We start from the raw sequence: 21,859 nt of genomic DNA, 5'->3' as shown, positions 1-21,859 counted from the left end.
TCCAGGCAGAGGTGCCGTAGAAATCCCAGAAGGCTTCACACATGCTAGGACTCCCACCTGCTTTATTTATTTATTAGAGCACTGCTTCACAGAAGAGAAGGGTAACATTGAGAGGGGTCCTCACTTGCCCTTGGCAATGCTTTGCTATCCTTGTCAGGCTCCTCTCTCTCTCTGTCCTCACAGGGAACTCTGGCCCACTTGTGACAGACCTCTCCCTGTGTGGCAGGCCCCCACTCATCTGCGAGTGCACTTTCATGCTAAAATAAATCTGCCCCCACTCATGTACTGTATGGATGCCTCTGCCTCGGGCTCTTGCCTCTGTCGTACCAGGAACCTGGCACAAAGATCCCTGGCCACTTGACAAGAGGTCACAGCTGGTACCTGCTGCAGAACTGGTCACTTGTAGCTGGTGGTAAGAGGAAAAAATACCTGCACATTTGGTAGGGGTCACCCACGCACCTTGCCTGTTAACTGTGGTCTGAGTTTGGGTTTGTCTTTTCCCTGAAAACCCTGGACAAATCACACAGACACCAATCCTCTCTTAGCCTGACTAATTTAAGTGTCTGCCCTGCTGGACCAGTGACATCTCAAGCCGTGATCTAGTCTTCTTGCCTAGACTAAGGAGAGAGGTAGACTTAGAAAGTGCCCTCATGGGCTGGTCTAAAGCTAGAATCTTCTTCCAGGTCTCCCAGGTGGGTGCAGGGACCCAAGGACTTGGGTCATCCTCTGGTGCTTTCCCAGGAGCGTTAGCAGGGAACTGGATGGGAAGTAGAGCAGATGATACTCGAACCTGCACCCAGGGAGGGTGCTGGAGCCACAGGCAGTAGCTTCACCTGATGCCCCACAGCACCAGCCCCTGAAATAAATAAATAAATCTTTAAAGGAATGACACCTCATGGAATTGTCCCTGCGTCCTACCAGTAACCAATCAAGGAGAACAAACACAGTTCTGCTTCCTCAAATAACAGTGCAAATCCCCCATGCCAACCTAGCTCCTGAGAGTTCTTTCTCATCCCAGTTCCTGGGATGGCCCATGTTCCCCTGAGTTGCGTATGTGCCTTCACTAAAATGTGCAAAAAAGCCCACTGTGTTCTGTGTTAGCTCACAGAGAGGCAGGGAGCCCATGGTGTAGGAAAGTGGAATCCATGGAGCTGGGGCACATAAGGTTTGGGTGCACTTGGAGCTGTCTAGCAGTGCGGCCTGGGGGAAGTTGCTTGCTTTCTCTCTGCCTTAGCTTCCTCCTCTGTAAAACAGAGTGAAAGCATGTGGCAAAATCATCCTGATGGCTGATGCCTGGCTTCTGGGAATCCCCGTGATTACTCGTGGTCTACGTCCACATCTGTCATTGGTGACTATGGACAACCCTGGCAGCAATTTCAGCTGTTGAAAGGGGGCCATGTTAGCACCTCTTTCCAGGGTGGGGTCCAAGGGAGATGAAGCACATGAATGCACTTGACCAACAGGGAGCCTTAAGAGAGCCTTTAAAAGTCTTCAGCCACTTGGAGAGGTGGACTAAGAAGGCAGCAGGTGGCTGGTCGGGGTGGGGGACTTGTGAGCAGGAAAGAGCAGCTGACTAACTGTGGTCATGCAGATGTTTTCAATGAAGCCACAAATCCAGAGTTTTATGTAAGACTTCAAGATTTTAGATGTTGGCAACTGAGTTAGGCTTTTTGAAATCACTTATAGCGCCAACGAAAACAAGGGTGCGGGCCACCAATCCATGACCTGTTATAAACTTTACAATGGTTACTTAATCCACCCAGGGGGTGGGGGAGCTGATTGTGAAAACAGCTGATGCAATCACTAAGTTGAGAAGTCAAGAAGTGCTAGCGTCCCATGGGTGCTGGGTGTTGGGCAATGTTGGTGTTCGTTCTCCCGGCAGCTCCCAGAGATCGGCGTCAGCGTTCCTGCTCTGCGAGTGGGAACAGTCAGAACTGGAGTGTGACCCAGGAGCTTGGGTGCTGCCTCTGTGACTCCTACATGTAATCTCATCCCCTCTGACGGGGCCACGGATCACAGCCTGGCATCACCTGAGCTCCCAGCTCCCTGACTTCATTGCAGAACTAAACGCACTGGGCCCTGTGTTCCAAATCCTTGTCCTGCCCTGCTCGTCCTCACGATGGCGCACCCCGGCATGAAGACCCTTAAGGTTGACACCATCGCGAATTATTGTGATGTGAGCCACTCCCAAAGCCAAACCACATCAGCACCCGGGAATGTGGAACAGCTACTTGATGTCATCCCAGGATTCCCGATGTGGAGAATGTTCTGAGGGCACGGTGGTTTCAATAGTTCTGAGACACGGTTGGTTTTATTGCTTCAAGGTTGAAAAAATCCTTCCAAGGGCCATTAATTGATACAGTCCACCTCAGAGTCTCCATTCGCCCAGATGCTTGCTGTCACAACTTGGTCAGGAGAGCTGTCCAATTTGTTCTGCCCCTTTATCCCCCCACGTCGTACTAGACATCCTTGCAAGGGAGCCAGAAATTTATGTGTGTGTTTCAGATTTATTTAAAAAGTAAAGTGATAGAGAGATGAGAGAGATGTGAAAGAGAGAGGGAGAGGGAGGGAGAGAGAGAGAGAGAGGTTTGCATTGCTTGTTCACTCTTCAAATGCTCTCAATAGCCAGGGTGAAACCAAGCCAAAGCCAGGAGCCAGGTACTCCATTTGGGTCTCCCACAGGGGTCGCAGGACCCCAGCGCTTTGCTCTGCTGCTGATGTGTCTCTAGTACATAAATAGGAAACTGGATTGGAAGTGCAGAGTAAGTATGAGTGTTGTAGTGTAGCAGGCAAAGCTGCTGACTGCGACCCTGGCACCCCTCAGAGGCACTGGTTTTAGTCTTGCCTGCTCCGCTTTTGATCCAGCATCCCTGCTGATGGCTTGGGGACAGCAGAAAGTGACCTTAGTGCTTGGGCTCCTGCTCCCACGTGGGAGACCCAGAAGAAGCTTCTGGCTCTTGGCTCTGGCCTGGCCTAGCAGTGGCTGTTGCCGTCATCTCTGGGAGTGACCTAGAGGATAGAAGATTTTTCTTCTTTTTATCTCTCTCTATCTTTCTGACCTTCAAGTAAATAAATACACAAGGTTTTTGTTTGTTTGCTTATCTGTTTTTGTTTTTTTAGCACCAAGTAGCTGGAACTTGGACCAGGCACTCTGATACGAGATGTGGCTCTTCCTAGCAGTGATTTAACCTGTTACTCCACATGCCTTCCCCAGAAATTCATGCTTTAATAAACCCCACAGACGATGCTAATTCCTACGTAAGTGTGAGAACTGCAGCTCTGGTCTAACATATAAGCATTTGTTATCGTTTCTTTTATGTCTTTACAGTGTCTTTTTTTCTGTTTGTAAATGCTAGTTACCAGTATTTCTTCATATTTTTCCTTTCTTGGGCAATTAGTAAACTTCACTCTAGTTTTATTCTTACTGATTAGAAAGAGATTCCTTTATTTGAAAGGTGGTGATAGAGCTCCTCAAGTGCCTGCAGCAGCGGAGGCTGGGCCAGAAACTGCAAACTCAATCCAAGTCTTCCATGTGGGTGGCAGAGATCCATTCATTTGAGCCATCATTGTTGCCTCCCAGGTTCTCTATCAGCAGAAAGCTAGAGTTAGGAGCTGGAGTTGGGTATCAACTTTGACATTTTAATGTGGGATGAGAACATCTTACCTATTAGGCTAAACAACTGCTCTGGACACTTCACTTTTATTACTGAATATATTCAAGAGCTCTTGCCCTTGACATGCCCAGTTCACTGTTTTCTGTTTACTCCTACTATCATGTCATTGCGTGAATGGACCATAGACCGGTTAAGCAATTCCCACCTCTAGTGGTGGGCTATTTCCACTTTTCACTATTACTGTTCACTAGGACCAAAGCTACCAACCTGTGTGCATGTTATTTCATGCTTGTTCAAGTAAACATTTCTATAAGCATGACATGGGATTAAAGTACAAATGGCCGGGAGCTTCATAGATGTTGTCAGATTGCTGCTCATTGAGTGTTTGTGCTTTCACCTCTGCTGTGAAAGTCACTGATGACATGTATTAGAATTTGGCCAATGTATTTGGGCCAAGTGTAGTTCAAATCCATATTGAGCTTATTGGCATGGATTTGACTACTTTTGCATATGTTAAAGGCCATCTGAATTTTTTATTTTTTAAAGATTTATTTATTATTTTTATTGCAAAGTCAGATATACAGAATGGAGGAGCGACAGAGAAGAAGATCTTCCGTCAGATGGTTCGCTTTCCAAGCAGCTGCAACAGCCAGAGCTGCACCAATCTTAAGCCAGGAGCCAGGAGCTTCATCTGAGTCTCCCACATGGGTGCAAGGTCCCAAGGCTTTGGGCCGTCCTTGACTGCTGTCCCAGGCCACAAGCAGGAAGCTGGATGGAAAGTGGGGCTGCTGGGATTAGAACCGGCGTTCGTATGGGATCCCGGTCCATGCAACATGAGGGCTTTAGCTGCTAGACCTTCGCAGCTGTATTTTTCAAAAGATTTATTTAATTATTTATTTAAGAGGCAAATTTACAAAGAGAGAGAGCTAAAGAAATAGAAATCTTCAATCCACTGATTCACTCCCCAAATGGCTGCAAGAGTTGGAACTGGGCCAGTCTGAAGCCTGGAATGCCATGCAGGTCTTTGGCATGGGTAGCAAGGGCCCAAGCATTTGAGTCATCTTCCACTACCTTGTCAGGCACATCAGCAGGAAGTTGAACCAGAAGCAGAGCAAACAGGACTTGAATTGGCATTCCTATGGGATGATGAGGTCACAGGTGGCAGCTTCACCCAGTGTGCCAGCCCCAAAATAGTGATTTAAATTTTTTTGAACTTACTCATTTGATTTATCCAAAAGAGAGAGTGGGACAGAGATTGCGTATCTGCTGGTTCACTCCCCAAATGTCTGCAACAACTAGGACTGGGCAGGCTAAAGCCAGGGACTTAACCCAAGTCTGCTCATCAGCTTAAGAAAACCACTCAATGCCCATTGTCAGTGGGGTGAGGAAGGCAAAGCTCTCCTCGGTGAGTGAGGGGGATGTCTGGGCTGGGAGAGGATCTCAGTCCCTTGGGTCTGCCATGTCAGGCAGATTCAGGCTTCGTGGAACTTGGCTGTGGGTGCCTTTCTGCTGAGCCTAGGCCAAAGCAAAAGCAGGCAAAGGCATCCATTTCTGTTTTTCATCCTATATGCATGGTGCAAGCTATCTTGGAAAAAAAATCTAGAACTGGTTGTTCCACCCTCCTCCACCTCTACTGGAAAACTGCTGTTTCTTAGGTTTGCTTTGCTTTTGAAGAAGAACCTTCTTTCTCTTTTGTTTTTCTTTCTTGTATCAAATAACAAGTGATCTGAGTAGCCTGCTCAAAATTGTTACTGTCTTTTAGCCTCCTGAGGGGAAGATGACGCAGACTCAGCTAGGGTTATTGGGAGAACCTGGGTTGGGCTGTGAGGGAGAGGGAGAGAGAGATGTACAAACCACTGTGTGTTCCTCAGCTTCTATGACTTTCCATGGTCTTCTATGTCTTTAACCTTCCATGGCCTTCTATGGCCTTCCATAACCTCACCAGTTCAAGCCTTTGAGGTATGCAGACCCCAGACTTTCTCTTTGGAAATTTGCAATATCAGGGGCCAACATGATGGCTCAATTGGCCAATTCTCCACTTGCAAGCGTTAGCATCCCATATAGTGCCAGTGCATGTTCTGCCTGTTCTACTTCCCATCCAGCTCCCTGCTTGTGGCCTGAGAAAGCAGTAGAGGATGGCCCAAAGCCTTGGGACCCCATACCCATGTGGGAGACTGGGAAGAGGCTCTTGGTCCTGGCTTTGAATTGGTGCAGTCATTTGGGGAGTGAAACAGAGGATAGAAGATCTTTCTGTCTCTGCTCTCTGTAAATCTGCCTTCCCAACAAAAATAAATAAATCTAAAAAAATTAAGAAGTTGGTAATATTAGACAAAATATGATTGTAACATACAGTATTATAAGCAATAAAAAGAATCATGACATAATTATAAAAGATCACATCACAAGAAAATCTTTTATAAAACCCCCAAAACACAGTTTTGAAATACATAACACAAGTTGTGAAGATTAAAGGAAAAAAATACAAATTCACTGTCATAGTGATAGTTTCCAGCCTGCTTCAGTCAACTAAACCAAGTAGACAAATTTTTTTTAAAAGACCGATTTACTTATTTGAAAGTCAGGGTTACAGGAACTTGGAGAAGTGAGGGAGAGGCATCTTTCTTCCATCCTCTGGTTCACTCCCCAGATGACTGCAATGGCCAGAGCTGGGTCAAGCTGAAGGCAGCAGCTTCACTCAGGTCTTTCACGGTGGTGACAATGGCCCAAGCACTTGATCCCTCTCCCACTGCTTTTCCTAGGCTAGTAGCAGTGCGCTGGATCAGAAATGGAGCAGCTGGGACACCGCTTGGTGCCCAAATGGGATGCTGGTGTCACAGGCAGCTTTACTCACTACACCATAATACTGGCTGCCAACATTTTAAAACGTATATAGATAAAGAAGATTTCGATTAATGGCAACTCTGGCTTGATTTCATAGATAGATCCCTCATCTTCAAAAACATTTCTTCTAAGCCTGTATGGAACATTTACAGAAACTGGACACTACAAATCTCCACATACTTCAAAGGAATGCTATTGGTACAGATATTTGGCACAGCAGTTAAAACACTGCTTGAGACTCCTGCATCCCTTATCAGGGTGCCTGGGTTTGGGTCCTGCCTTCACTTCTGATCCCGGCCTCTCACTAATGTAGGTAGCAGGTGCTGACTCAAGTACTTTGGTCTCTGCCACCCACGTGGGAGACCTGAACTGAATCCCAGGCTCCTGGCAGCAGCCTGGGCCAGTCCTGGCTGCTGTGGACATTTGGGGACTAAAGTGGAATCTGGAAGAGCTCTCTACATGTCTTCCTTTCAAATAGAAACCACAGACACTATATTTTCTTCATTAAAAAAGGCTACCGCATTACGGTTTTATTCTCTGACCACAATGAAGTTATCAAAAATCAGTAACAAGTCTTTTTTTTTAATGGTGCCAAAACAACTGGCTATTCACACATGGAAAGATAAATTTAGATCCTTAAATCATACAACACACATAAAAAAAACCCCATAAATGGACAACAGACCTAAGCTAGATCCCTAAAACTATAAATGCCTCAGAAGAAGATCTTTTTTGTGTGCTCCTAGGTAAAGAATTCTTAGATATGCCACCAAAAGCGTGATACAGAAACAAAAAATTAATACATGCAAACATTTTTGTGTTTTAAAAGACACTTAAAGGGGCCAGGCGTTGTGGTGTAGTGGGTTAAGCCCACCACCTACAATGCTGGCATCCCATATGGGCACTGGTTCATGTCCCAGTTTTTTTTTTTTTTTTTAAGATTTTATTATCATTGGAAAGCCGGATATACAGAGAGGAGGAGAGACAGAGAGGAAGATCTTCCATCCGATGTTTCACTCCCCAAGTGAGCCGCAACGGGCCGGTGTGTGCCGATCCGAATCCGGGAACCAGGAACTTCTTCCGGGTCTCCCACACGGGTGCAGGGTCCCAAAGCTTTGGGCCGTCCTCGACTGCTTTCCCAGGCCACAAGCAGGGAGCTGGATGGGAAGTGGAGCTGCTGGGATTAGAACCAGCACCCATATGGGATCCCGGGGCGTTCAAGGCGAGGACTTTAGCCGCTAGGCCACGCCGCCGGGCCCTCATGTCCCAGTTTTTCCACTTCAAATCAAGCTTACTGCTAATGCACCTGGGAAAGCAGTAGCAAATGGTGCAAGTGCTCGGGCCTCTGCACCAACAGAGCAGGCCTAGAAGAGGTTCGCGATTTTGGCCTGGCCCAGCCCTTGCTCTTACACCCATTTGAGGAGTGAGTCAGCTGATGGAAGATCTCTCTCTTTTTCTCTCTTTTTTCTGTAACTCTGTCTTTCAAAGGAACAAAACATTTTTTTTCTTTTTAACACATTTAAGAAAATGAAAAAGATAGGGCCCATACATAAAAATGTATATATATGGGTATTTATATATATAAATTTATATATGGGAAATGTATTTATAAACATATAAATATGTGTTTACATATGCACACAATTATATATAATTATATAATAATGTGTGATGCAAAATTTACATGTGATATAAAATAGAAGAAACAAAGCTATCATTATTTGCTGATGAAACAATTGTTCCACAGAAAACCGCAAGTTATAAGGGCAGTGCTGTGGAGTAGGAGCTTAAGCCGCCACTTGCAGTGTTGATATCCCATATAAACTCTGGTTCAATTCCCTGCTGCTCCAATTCTGATCCAGCTCCCTGATAATGACTTGGAAAAGCAGCAGAGCATGGCCTATGTCCTTGGGTCCCTGCTCCCCATGGAACAGACCTGGATAATGCTCCTGGCTACTAGCTTCGGACTGGCTACTGCGGCCATCTGGGGAGTGAATCAGTGGATGAAGACTGCTCTCTCTCTTTCTCTGTAAAATTTGTCTTCCAAATAAAAATAAGCAAATCTTTCAATAAAATAAAAAGAAAATCTCAAAGTAAGAGATTTAAAGTCAAGAGGACACAAAACTGAGCCAGAAATATTGATTGAACATGCAATTGTTTCATGGAGAAAATGGGAAAAATTATGGAAACTGAGAGGGGTAGAGATACTATTTTCATCAGTTGGAATATTCAATGTCATAAAAATGTGAAATCTCAAACAGATAGCGGAATTCCATGCAATTACCGCAACTATGTGAGTGTTTGTCAAAAACAGCAACTGCCAGGCACCACCTGCCAGTGCCGTCCACGGCAGAGGTTCACAGGGCTGGCAGAGATCAAGCTCAATGACCTCTAGTAGACAAAATAAAATACAGCTATTTTCATCTTGCTTCATTTCTGTGCCATTTCTTTCTCCTTTAAAGCCATGCTTTGGAGAGAGTTACACAACATTGTGAGTTATATATGGATATGTTGTTTTTTTTTTTCTGTAACTTGACAAGCTTTTTTTTCTAAACTATTTTGTAGCTTTTATTGAAGTCCAAGAGATTCCTGAAGAAATAAAGATGAAAGAACTTGCCTTGAGTCTCGCAAATGATCATAAACGCATAGGAAGGAAGACAGGGCAGCATCCGCTGGCAAGCTGACCAGCAACAGACCCTGATGCACAGAGCTCGGCTCCGCCTAGAGCAGGCCAGTGGCTGAAAGGGAAGCCTAGCTCTTCCAACGTGTGGGCCCAGGACAATTAGTTAACACTAAGGAGACATCATCTTATTCTGACATCAGCTTGTAACCAAGGCTGGCTAAAGATCTATGTAAGAAAAGCAAAGGTACAAGATCCTTAGGATTGACAGAGGGTAGCTTTACACAGGCAGGAGGTTTTTGAAATCAGGTGTAAAGAGAAAGCTAATTTTGAAAAGACTGACACATTTGCTTACATGAAAAGTTTTCACTTGTTTATCTGAAGATCTCATTGACAAGCACAGAAACACACATATATAATGAAAAGTTAGCATTCAGGTTATATAGAGTTCCTAGAAATCAATGAGATAACCAAGCAATCCAAACTGCTCACAACCCTGCAGCAATTTAACTGAACAGACAGTTCACAAATGTGCTAAAGTATATTCAGTTTCAGCAAATCAGAGAAATGCAAATTTAAGTCACAATGGAAAGCTGTTTCACACCTACCAGACTGGCTAGGGTTAACAACTCATCAAAACAAGTGTGGCTAAGCCTGTGGGACCAGAGGGACTGTCACACATGGCAAGTGGCTTAGGAATTGGAAAACAGCTGTCGTTACCTAGTAAAGTTGAACACCTGCATAGCCCCTGACCTCGTCATTCTTTTGCTGTGTACATAACCCAGAAACTCTTGCCCATAAGCATTAGGATTCAAGATCATTTGCAGGAGCATTCTTATACTAATAAAAAATTGCAAAAAGTACAAATGTCCAATAACAACAGATGACAGATAAAAGTAATCCATTCATTCCATGGAATGCTATGTAGTAGAAAAAATTTATGACTATGCTACATGACGATGAATCTTGTGAACATGATGTTAAGTGATAAAAAATCCTAAGATTCAATTTTAGTTCAAAAATAGGAAAACCTAAGTAATACACTAAAATCTATCATAAAAAAAAAAAAAATCAATGGAGAACTCCTTTGTCAGGATGCAATCCCTGCAGGTGAGCATAAAATCCAAGGGAAGGAGCAGCCCAGAGCAGGCCAGGTTACAGTTCCCACTGGCATCACGTGGGTCAGGTCTGGGGGAAGGCCAGGCTGGGCCGTTCACTGCATCCACTGGCAGATCTGAGAACCAGGACAGAGTGAAGGAGGCGGGCCAGGACTGGGGGATGGCTGGGCCGGGCTAGGCTGCAGTACTCACCACAGGAGCTGGAATGGGGGCAGACTGGACTGCAGCACCTGCTGGTGGATGACGTGGTGAGGCGAGCCATGGCAGTCTGGGGGCGGTGGGTGCTTTGTTCATGAGCCCTAGGGGCAGGGAACTGATGGGTCCTGGGTTGCCTGGCTCAGGTCCTTGGACCCATTTGTGAGAAGTGGTTCTCTTCAGTGAAAAAGATGTAATAATGGACAGTTGGTTCAAATCCACGTGGAGGATATGGCAGTCTACTGAGGCCTACAGAGGACATCTGGAACCATGCCAGAAGGAGGACAGAACAAATTGGACAACTACCCTAGCCAAACGATAACAGCAAATATTTAGGCGAATGGAGACTCTAAGGTCTACTATGTCAGCCCATGGACATTGGAAGTGTTCCCTTATCCTTGGATCAGCAAGACCAACAGCATTTCAAAACTATCAAAATCACCTGGGCAGAGCCCTTGGAGCAAGTGCCACATGAGGACCCTGGGGTGATCCTGTGTGGTCATTCCCCATCCCTGAGTATTGAGATGGTTGGAAGGCTGGGTATGGCTTCTCCCCTTACCTCCCCTCCTCCCCCTAGAAACAGGAAGAAGAAATAGAAAATTTGGAAACAAAAATCACAGTCACTTTTCGCTAACCTTGGATCCTTCCCACCCTAATCAACTATGTAAACATCATCTAAAATTAAAAAAAAAAAAAAGAAAATATGAGATTTCACTACTGCTCAGTGCCAGTTGACAGTCTAACTTTGGAACTGAACTTGGGACAGTCCCTTGCTTTGCCAGCATCTCTCCCAGATGCCTGTTTCAACTGATCTCTGAAGTTCATGGCCGACAATGTGTACCATTCTTTTTTATGGCATCAGTCCCCAGACTCTGAGAAGGGGAAATCACACAGACACAAGCATGCATAACAGTGAGAAGGGGTCTGCCTGGGATGGGTCGCCCTGGAGACTGTCTACAGTAGCTTGTTACTCAGCATCTCCCAGATGAGTTTTGGGGGCTACAGCCCCATCCCTGCAAGGTCTGTGTGTATGTATGTGTGGAGGCATGGACTCTCTGGACCAGAGGGTCTGGAAAAGATGGTTGAGAACCTGTGTCCTGAAGCCTTGTTCTGCCACCCTCGCCCATCTGCTGCAGGCCCCCAGGACACCACTCAGCTTCTGTTTGTTCTTCTCTGGGGAACCAAGTCCACCTGCAGAGGTAGCCATTCCAATGTAGAGCCTTCTCTGGAGGTCAGAATCCACAATACTATCATAGAGTCCAGCCCCAGATGTAGTGACATGATGCAAAGGAGGGAGAGTCCAGGAACCTTTGGTGAACAGCTCTGCTGGCCCCAGCTTTTTTGACCGCAGTCTCATTCCCTAGCAACAATTTACTGAGTACTTCAGTCCCTGCCCAGCTCTGTATAAACAACATTTCATGCACACACTTTCACATAAATCTCCCTATTGAAAGCAGTCTAATTAAAAAGAGGCTAATTAATAGGTGAGGAAGATGAGGAAGCTGAGAATCCAAAAGATGCACAGAGCAAGTGTGACAATAATGGTGTGGCCCACACACACACAGAGAGACACACAGAATCCCAACTCCACATGGGCTACAGAAGTCATGGAAATGGGTCCATTAGAGAAAGAATAATGTGCCCTGAATGTCGCTGCCCACTGGAAGCTCTTTGAGAGCAAGGGTGATTATTTCCGTTTGTTGCTGTACTCCACTCCTGGGAGCAGTGAGGGTCGTGCTAGCATGCAGATAGTGCTAATCATGATCAGACATCTGCCCTAGGATTCACTGATATAATTGATTAATTACTCATAGCAGAGGAATGTTTTCCCTACACTTCCGAAAAGAAAAACAAGTTAGGCATAGGGTAACTTGCCAGAGGTTTCAGAGATATTTGGCGAAGGCGCCAGGTTCAAACATGAGTCATTTCATTGTAGAGTCTGTGCTCTTCATCTTGACCTTGAGCCACCTCTGAGTACATGTACATGGAGTGAAGACCGGATGGGTGAGTCAGCCATGCAGAAAGAAGAGCTGGTGAGAAAGAGTACTGTGTTCAGATGGGCTTTACAGAGCAGTTCTTTTTGTCCCGGGCTCCCTCAGTCTTTGAACAGCCTGTGTCCCATCCTTGGTGTAATACTCTCCTGTCACCATCTCTAAACGCTTCATCCTATTGTCTTTGAACTTGAGTTTTGTAAGCAAAGGGTGTTGGGACATGCAGCATGCACATGCGCAATCCATAAGTCTGCCGTGGTCCTGGCCATTCCCTTCTCCTACAGTGTGTGATGTCCCAGCTACAAATGTAGGCTGCTGGGGCACCAAAGATACATGGGAGTTTGATAACACTCCAAGTTCAAGGTAAATGTGCCAAGTCACAAATGAGTAAGCAGAGGCACTGACAGCCAAGAAAAGCAGGACTTTTCTCAAAGCAGAACTTGCTGGAACATGGAGAGAACACAGCATTCTGAGAGGCCCAAGTAACAAATGCATGTTAATGTCTCCTTTCTTACCTATGTGACTTCCCTGTCTTGGTCTGCCAGCAGCAGTGAAAATGAGGAGACGGGAGGAAAGCGAAAGAGGGGGTTATCCTTGGGTGCGTTTCTGCCTGCTGCTTCCTGACTCCAATCCCGAAGGGCAGAGCTCTGCTGGAATGCAGTGTATCACCACGCAGGGAAACAACCAGTGGAGCTGGGGCCCGCGTCGTGGCTCAGTACGATAAAGTTTCCTTCTGCTAGCTCTGGTATCCCATATGGACACTGATTCATGTCCTGTCTGCTCCACTTCTGATCCAGTTCTCTGATTATGGTCTGGGAAGGCAGCAGAGGAGGTTACAAGGCCTTGTGTCCCTACACCCACATGGGAGACAGGGAAGAAGCTCCTGGCTCCCGGCTTCAGATCAGTTCAGCTCTGGCTGTTGCAGTCATCTGGGGAATGAATCAGCAGATGAAACAGCTCCCTCTGTCTCACCTTCTCATTTTCTCTGTGAAATTTGGCTTTCAAATAAAAATAAATCCTTTAAAAAAAAAAAAGACCAGTGGAACTTTGTGCACATTTCCACTATTGTGGTAAAAATGAAAGTTCTAGCTGTGAATGTGCTATTTAATAGAAACTGTATAGTTTTGGTGATCCTACATAGGAGTCAAAAGCTCTCATTTGCATTTAAAACAGCCAATGGAAAATCCATGCTAATAATTGAAAATGTTTTTTCTAAGATTTATTTATTTTTATTGGAGAGGCACATCTACAGAGAGAAAGAGACACAGAAAGAAAGATCTTCCACCTACTGGTTCACTCCCCAAATGGCCTCAAGGGCCGGAACTGAGCCTATCCGAAGCCAGGAACCCCAGGAGCTTCTGCCAGGTCTCCCACATGGATGTAGGGTCCCCAGGACTCAAGCCATCCTTGATTGAGCTGTAAGCAGGGAGCTGGATGGGAAGTGGAGCATCTGGGACACAAACTGGTGCCCATAAGGGATCCTGGCACTTGCAAAGTGAGGCTTTAGCCACTGAGCCACTGCACCAGGGCCAAGAATTGAAAATATTGACTTTTGTTTATTTAAGAATGACATTTGAGGCAGGCACGATGGCTCCACTGGCTAATTCTCAACCGCATCAGCATCCCATATGGGTACCAATTTGTGTCCAGCTGCTCACTTCCCATTCAGCTCTCCACTTGTGGCCTGGGAAAGCAGCAGAGAATAGTCCAAATCCCTGAGCTATGGCACCCACATGGGAAACCTGGACAAAGCGTCTGACTTCAGACTGGCTCAGCTCCAACCGTTGCAGCCATCTGGGGAGTGAAGCAGCAGATAGAAGATCTTTCTTTGTCTCTCTTTCTCTCACTCCTTCTAATTATTTCAAGTAAAGTAATATATTTAAAAAATGACCTTGCGTCCGGCGGCGTGGCCTAGTGGCTAAAGTCCTTGCCTTGAACGTGCCGGGATCCCATATGGGCACTGGTTCTAATCCCAGCAGCTCCACTTCCCATCCAGCTCCCTGCTTGTGGCCTGGGAAAGCAGTTGAGGACGGCCCAAAGCTGTGGGACTCTGCACCCATGTGGGAGATCCGGAAGAGGTTCCTGGTTCCCGGCTTCGGATTGGCACAGCACCGGCTGTTGTGCTCACTTGGGGAGTGAATCATTGGACGGAAGATCTTCCTCTCTTTGTCTCTCCTCCTCTCTGTATATCTGACTTTGTAATAAAAATAAATAAATCTTTAAAAAAATGACCTTAACTAGCAAGTAAAAGCTACCATGATTTTTTTTTTTTCAACAATCAAGATTTATTTTGGTCAGATTTAGGAGCACAGAACAGCAGAGGCCTCACGAGTGGAGAGATCGCCACTTGTCCAAGGGACCACGGTTGGGGATGTATTTAACCATCAGGGATGAGCCGCTTCTCGGCCACCATGTCTTCAAATTCATCAGCATTGAACTTAGTAAAGCCCCACTTCTTGGAGATGTGGCGACCAGGAAACTTGAACTTGGCCCTGCGTAGGGCCTCAACCACATGTTCCTTGTTCTGCAGCTTGGTGCGGATGGACATGATGACTTGGCCAATGTGAACCCTGGCGACTGTGCCCTGGGGCTTTCCAAAAGCACCCCGCATGCCTGTCTGCAGCCTAGATGAGGAACAGCATGAGGTCAGAAGCAGACTTGGCCACTGTGAAGGACTGTCTCCGAGGTCCCTTAGAGCAACCCGTACAAGGAACAGGCTGCACACACTACCAAGGAGAATGCTGTCTGCAGCCGCTGCACACCAGGCGCCATGGCCTAGGGGAGCTGGTCGGCTTAATTAGCTGCAGGGAACCATGATTAGAAGAAAAATTATATGAGAGAGGGAGAAGCCAGCCACACTCCATGTCTTGTAAGACACTGTTTTCTGCTTTTTGGACAGGTACCGGCGAGACTTCTTCGCACATGTTCATCAGGCACCAGGTCCCACACACTATGAGTGAGCGCTGTTTAGAAATTCCCTTTCTCTTAAAGCCTAAGCCAGCTTGATTTAATTTCCTGTCACTTAATAACAGGAGTCCTAGCCAATGTGAAATTCAATTTGAACCTACTGGGGTTTTTAACTTTATCCTTTGCTCAACTGTTCAAAGCAAAGGAGGCACGAGGCACTGTGGGTTTTCAGGGACATGGAGACAAGGCAGAGGAGTCACCCAGCTTGGGAGAGCTCTCCTGGACTGGGGTTTAAATCAGCACAGAGTGACTGAAGCAAGACTTGCAGAGCAGCACGCTGCGGTGACCACACTGGCATGATGGCTGCTCTCTGCGTGTGGCTCTTGAGCCCTGAAATGTGGGTGGTGCTAGTGAGGAGCCAACTTTGGAACTCTGTCTAACTGTAATGGCTTTACACAGTGCCCGAGTGCTACCACATTGCCCTACCCATATCTAGCAGCTGCGACCCTCCTCCCTGTGGCCCTGAGGTTTGGCGGATGGAGGAATGCTTTTTGGGCAGCCTGACCGGTTAGAGCTGGGCAAATAGTAAGTGCTCAAGAAACATCAACCAGGTGCCTTCACACCTGCCCAGGCCTGATTTCCCTTCATGGCGAATCTAAACACAAGGAGCTGGATGGGGAACCCATGAGGCAGAGTATGTGTGAACCTCAAGCCCCCTTTCCCGGCCCCCCGCCCCTGGGGCAAGCCTAACGAGGTCAGCACGGCCCCTTGGTGACTAACACTCGCAGCAATCCACGCCTGGTGGGATCCACTGCCACAGGAAACCTTCCCGGAAGGGTGCAGCCTCCAGCCAGCTGGGGAGGCATGGCAGGGAGAGGACCGAAGCACCTCTGGTATGTCTCTGGCAGGCAGCCAGCAGCTCAGAGCTGTCGTCACTGGAGCCCAGCTGGGGGCTCAGGCAGCTCAGTGCAAAATCATCTTGACAGGCAGTGGGAGCGGGGAGGTCTTGGGGTCCTGGCCCCCCCATCCCACCCATTCCTGAATGGAGGCCTGTGAACCCACACCTCCAGCCTAGGCCCCTCTCTGGGGACATGCCATCATTTTCCACAGGCACCATGACCAGTACCCCTCTCCTGGCTTGCTGAGGTCTCCAACAAAATGACCCTCTCTGACAGACACCTTTATAGATGGAGTTGATGCCTTTACTGGCCCTGAATATCCAACAAAGCTACACTGAGGGAGGGAGAGGAAGAAGAGGGAGAGGTAAAAAAAAATCTCCTATCTGCTGGTTCACTCTCCAAATAGCCACAGCAGTTAAAGCTGGGCCAATCTGAAGCCAGGAGCAAGAGGTTTCTTCCAGGTCTCCCATGTGGGTGCAGGCGCCCAAGCACTTGAACCATGTTTCATTGCTTTCCCAAGCACATAACAAGGAGAATTGGGATTAGAACAGCTGAGACTTGAACCAGTGCCTATATGAGATGCTGGCGCTGCAGGTGGTGGCTTAACCTATTATGCTACAGTACACATCCCTGACCAAAAGTCTTCATCATCATTAGCAAAGTAAGTCAGCTTCTGTGGCTCCCAGAGAAGGATCTACCTTGATCCTTCTGTGGTGGGGCTGGCCTCGGGAGAGGCAGCTCCCCCACCGTAGCCCCCTTCTACAGGGTGGGGCCGGGGCCCTGGGATTCATACTTTGGGACTCATCCCCTGTCCCGTCCTGCAGGACACGACGCTCAAACCCTGAGGGTGCACTGGGAATGCCGGGCCGCTAGCCCCGGGCTGCTGGCCCAAGAAACACAGGGACACTCGTACTTGGTGGAAAAGAGTGCCTCCCTGTTTATTTTTACTCCTCACATATATACCTTCTTCTCTAGGGGAGGGGGAGAAAGGGAGGGGCTTCCTGGGAGTAATTATCTTCATTGAAGCAGGGAAGGAACTAATCATCTATATTGAAACAGGGGAGGAACTAATTATTTGAACAGGAACAAGGGTGGAGGTTCTATTCTGCTTGCTCTACAGAGGATGTTTTGGCCTAATATCCTGCTTGCTGTAGCCCTGCCTGCCCAAGCAGGCTTTGCAATGCAACAGGCTGTCAGATAGGCCAAGTCTAAGGCCCATAAGTCTGTGGCTCCTAACAATCCCCTGCACCCACCACATCCTTCCTGTGCCTCCTGAGAAGCATCTCTCAGGCTTCCTGCTTTACTCAGCGGTTCTGGGGATCGATTCCTCACTTCTCCGGTGCTGCTAAGCAACCTACCCTGGCCAATACCCCCTCCACCCTCAACCCTGGATGGTGATCATAGTAGGGCCCGAGTTAGAGAGAGGAAAAATGCAGGGGTGTTATATTGTGGGAGTAATCAAGACAGGTTTCAAGGAAGAGGGGGCACTGAGCCTGTGGCTTCAGTGCTGGAGAAGGACACCTTGGGCAGAGGGCACAGCATGTATGAGGTGGGTGTAGGAGTGCCTGAGGGAGCAGGCAGCATCCCTGGGGCTGGCAGTAGCTTTAGCTGCACATGCTCAAAGTGTGCCAAGCAACAGGGAGAAGTGAGCGAGACCAAGATGCTAGGGACTCCAGACGTCTTGTTAAAGAGCACAGACTTGGGCCCGGCAGTGTGGCCTAGCGGCTAAAGTCCTCGCCTTGAACGCCCCGGGATCCCATATGGGTGCCGGTTCTAATCCCAGCAGCTCCACTTCCCATCCTGCTCCCTGCTTGTGGCCCCGGGAAGCAGTTGAGGACAGCCCAATGCATTGGGACACTGCACCCGCGTGGGAGACCTGAAAGAGTTTCCTGGTTTCCGGATTCGGATCGGCGCGCACCGGCCCATTGCGGCTCACTTGGAGAGTGGAAGATCTTATAAAAAAAATAAAATAAGAAAAAAAAAAAAAGAGCACAGACTTGGGACTGGCACAATAGCTCAACTAGCTAATCTGCCACCTGCAAGTGCCAGCAGCTTGTAAGGGTGTCAGTTCATGTCCCAGCTGCTCCACCTCCCATCCAGCACCCTGTTTGTGGCCTGGGAGGACAGTTGAGGATGGCCCAAAGCTTTGGGACCCTGCACCCACATGGAATACCCAGAAGAAGCTCCTGGTTCCTGGCTTTGGATTGGCTCAGCTCTGACCATTGTGACCACTTGGGTAGTGAACCAGTGGAAAGAAGATCTTTCTTTCTGTGTCTTCTTCTCTCTGTAAACCTGCCTCTTCAATAAAAATAAATAAACCTTTTTTTTTTTTTTTAAAGATTTTATTATTATTGGAAAGCCGGATATACAGAGAGGAGGAGAGACAGAGAGGAAGATCTTCCATCCAATGTTTCACTCCCCAAGTGAGCCGCAACGGGCCGGTGCTGTGCCAATCCAAAGCCGGGAACCTGGAACCTCTTCCGGGTCTCCCACGCGGGTGCAGGGTCCCAATGCATTGGGCCGTCCTCGACTGCTTTCCCAGGCCACAAGCAGGGAGCTGGATGGGAAGTGGAGCTGCCGGGATTAGAACCGGCGCCCATATGGGATCCCGGGGCTTTCAAGGCGAGGACTTTAGCCGCAAGGCCACGCCGCCAGGCCCAATAAACCTTTTTTTTAGAAGAGCACAGACTGCATGTGCTCTTTTTTTTTCCTCTTAAAGACTTATTTATTTATATGAAAGCCAGAGAGAGAAAACGAGGAGATAGAGAAACAGAGAGCACTTTTCTGCTGATTCATTCCCCAAATGCTTGCAACAGCTAGGGCTGGGCCACAGCAAAGCCCAGAGCCTGGAGCTCCAGCTGAGTCTCCAATGCAGATGACAAGAACTCAAGCACTCGAGCCATTTTCTGCTGATCTAAAGCACAGTAGCAGGGAGCTGAATGGGAAGCAGAGCAGCCGGGACTCCATCTAGAGCTCTAATATCTGATGTGAAGCCCCCAGCGACAGCTTAGTAGTAACTACAGTGTCCCCATGAGACTTCTCCCTGCTACCAGGAAAGCTCTGCTAAGGAAGAAGAGTAGTTGCTGTGAGAAGCCATAGGAGGCCAGGCCATGCTCTGAGCACTTTGCTTGCATCACCATATCTGACCCATATCCATCCTACAAACCAGGTACCATTGCATCATCATCATTTTACAAGGAAGTAGCAAAGTTTTCCTAGGATCACACAACTACAAAATGAGCTAGGAATCTTTTATTTTTTTTTTCAAGATCGATTTATTTATTTGAAAATTAGAGCTTCAGGGACAGAAGGATAAAACAGAGATCTTCTATCTTCTGGTTTACTTCCTGGATGGCTACGACAGCCAGGGGGCTGGGCCAGGCAAAAGCCAGGAGCTGGAAGCTTCCTCCAAGTCTCCTACTTGGTTGACAGAGGCACAGGTACTTGGGTCATTCCCAATTGCTTTTTTCATGCAATTTAGCAAGCAGCTGGACTGAAAGTAGAGCAGCTAGGATGGAAACTGGCACTATATGGGATGCTGGTGTTGCAGGCGGAAGCTTTACCGGCTACACCATAGCATGAGCCCTTGAGCTAGGATTCTAATTCTAGCATTCTGACCTTAAACTGTCCTGGGATGAAAAATCTGTCTTTTCCAAGCTTGAGTTTATTTATTTATTTTTGGGGATCCAGCACAAATAGCCTAGTGGCTAAATCCTCATCTTGAATCCACAGGGATCCCACATGAGTACCAGTTTGTATCCAGGCTACTCCACTTCCCCTCAGCTTCCTGTTTGTGACCCGGGAAAAGCAATGGAGGATGGCCCAAAGCCTTGGGACCCTGCACCCGCATGGAAGACCTGCAAGAAGCTCTTGGGTTCAAATTGGCTCAGCTTTGGCCATTGTAGCCTCTTGGGGAAGTTCAGCTGAAGTTGAATCAGCTGAAGTTAAGATCTTTTCCTGTATCTCCTTCTCTTGTGAATTGATTTTTCCAATAAAAAAATTAAGTAAATAATTTTTTTAATTTGTTAAAAATTTTATTTGTAGGCTTGGCATGATGGCTCAATGGCTAAATCCTCACCTTGCAAGTCCCAGCATCCCATTTGAGTGTCAGTTTGTATCCCAGCTGCTCAACTTCCCATCCAGCTCCTCGATTATAGCTTGGGAAAGCAGTAGAGGATGGTTCAAGCCCTTGGGACCCTGCACCCACATGGAAGACCCAGAAGAAGCTCCTGGCTCCTGGCTTTGGATTGGCTCAGCTCTGGCCATTGGGGCCAGTTGGAGACTGAATCAATGTATAGAAAATCTTTCTCTCCATCTCTCCTTGTCTCCATAAATCTGATTGCCTTTCCAATAAAAATAAGTCTTTAAAATTTATTTTTATTTTATTGGAAAGGAAGAAAGTGACAGGCAGGCAGGCAGGCAGGCAGGCAGGGAAATGCTTGCGATAGCCAGGACTGGGGCCAGGCTGAAGTCATGACTCAGAACTCAATCCATGTCTCCCATATGAATGGCAGGGGCCCAGCTACTTGAACTATACCTGCTGCTTCAAGAGGTTGCATGTTAATAGGAAGCTGGAGTTGGGTGTGAAGCTTGGACTTGAACCTGCACCCCAAATGCAGTCTCAAATGATACATCAAGTACCTGCCTCCCAAACTTGCTTCCTTTTATAGGCATAGGTAAATTTTTCACACATGTAGTCACAATGTAAAAAAAAAATCATTGATTTTATGGCAAGGATAGGCCATCTAGGGGACCTGGGCCAGTAGCTATGAGGTTTGATTTGCAAAGACCCTCTGTGATCCTGTGTTTGGCCGCTTACTCTTCAGTGGGAATTGTCCTTCCTTAATTTTCCTATCAGCTCCCCAAGGACAGGCACTGTGTTTGGTTCTTTGCTGTATAACCAGGAGGGGAGACACAGAATGCACTCCAAGCACAGTGCTTGAGAAGCTGCCATTGCCAGGGAGCAGGGCAAAGACAGGCCTGGAGGCTGGTAGGTGGCTTGTGGGAGTCAGAATTGGCAAGTGTGATGGGGAGGAGGAGTGTGGGAGAGACCCCGGGAACAGAGTCTGCAAGATTTGGGGACAAGACTCACCCCCTACATACACTTTGACTTTGATTGATGCCCAGGGCCAATGACCCCCTCAGAGCCTCTTCTCTCTTGGTGTCAGCTGACTGCCTGGTGTCCCAGGGAAGCAGGCACTTCTCTCAGCTGAAGATGCATCTGCACATTTGGGGTTTTAAGAGTCACAGCCAGAGGAAAGATTCTAATATTTAAATCTGCCTTCAAGGTCCCCTTCACTCCCCTGAAATGTCTAAAAACATGGCTTCAGAAGCTATTGCATTCTGTTTTGAAAGATTTATGTATTGAAAAGCAGAGTCACAGAGACAGGGGAGGGGAGAGAGGGAGTGGGGGAGTGTGGGAGCAGGGCGGTGGGGAGGCAGGGAAAGAGAGGGAGAGATTATCCACTTGCTTGTTCACACCCAAAATGGCCACAGTGGCCAGAGCTGGACCAGACCAAAGCCAGGAGCCTGGGACTCCATCCAGGTCTCCCCATGTATGTAGGAGCCCAAGTGCTTACGGCATCCTCTGTTATTTTCCCAGGCACATTAGCAGGGAACTAGATGGACAGTGGAGTAGCCAGGACTGCTGCACTCATGTGGGATGCTGGTGTTC

The 21,859-nt window shown here is 47.4% G+C and overlaps 1 non-coding gene and 1 pseudogene across 1 annotated transcript; both read right to left on the bottom strand.

Moving 5' to 3' along the window:
* Positions 1-14,639: 14,639 nt before the first annotated feature.
* Positions 14,640-15,033, bottom strand: LOC131478032 (large ribosomal subunit protein uL16-like; annotated as a pseudogene).
* Positions 15,034-15,052: 19 nt separating this feature from the next.
* LOC118758733 (small nucleolar RNA SNORA70) lies at positions 15,053-15,186 on the bottom strand. Its single transcript, XR_004995816.2, has one exon. It is a non-coding gene; the product is annotated as a small nucleolar RNA SNORA70 (small nucleolar RNA).
* Between the last annotated feature and the right edge of the window lie 6,673 nt (positions 15,187-21,859).

The sequence above is a fragment of the Ochotona princeps genome, chromosome 2 (assembly GCF_030435755.1).
Source record: "Ochotona princeps isolate mOchPri1 chromosome 2, mOchPri1.hap1, whole genome shotgun sequence".
In the NCBI taxonomy this organism is placed as follows: domain Eukaryota; kingdom Metazoa; phylum Chordata; class Mammalia; order Lagomorpha; family Ochotonidae; genus Ochotona; species Ochotona princeps.
This window is presented reverse-complemented; position numbering and strand designations above follow the sequence as displayed.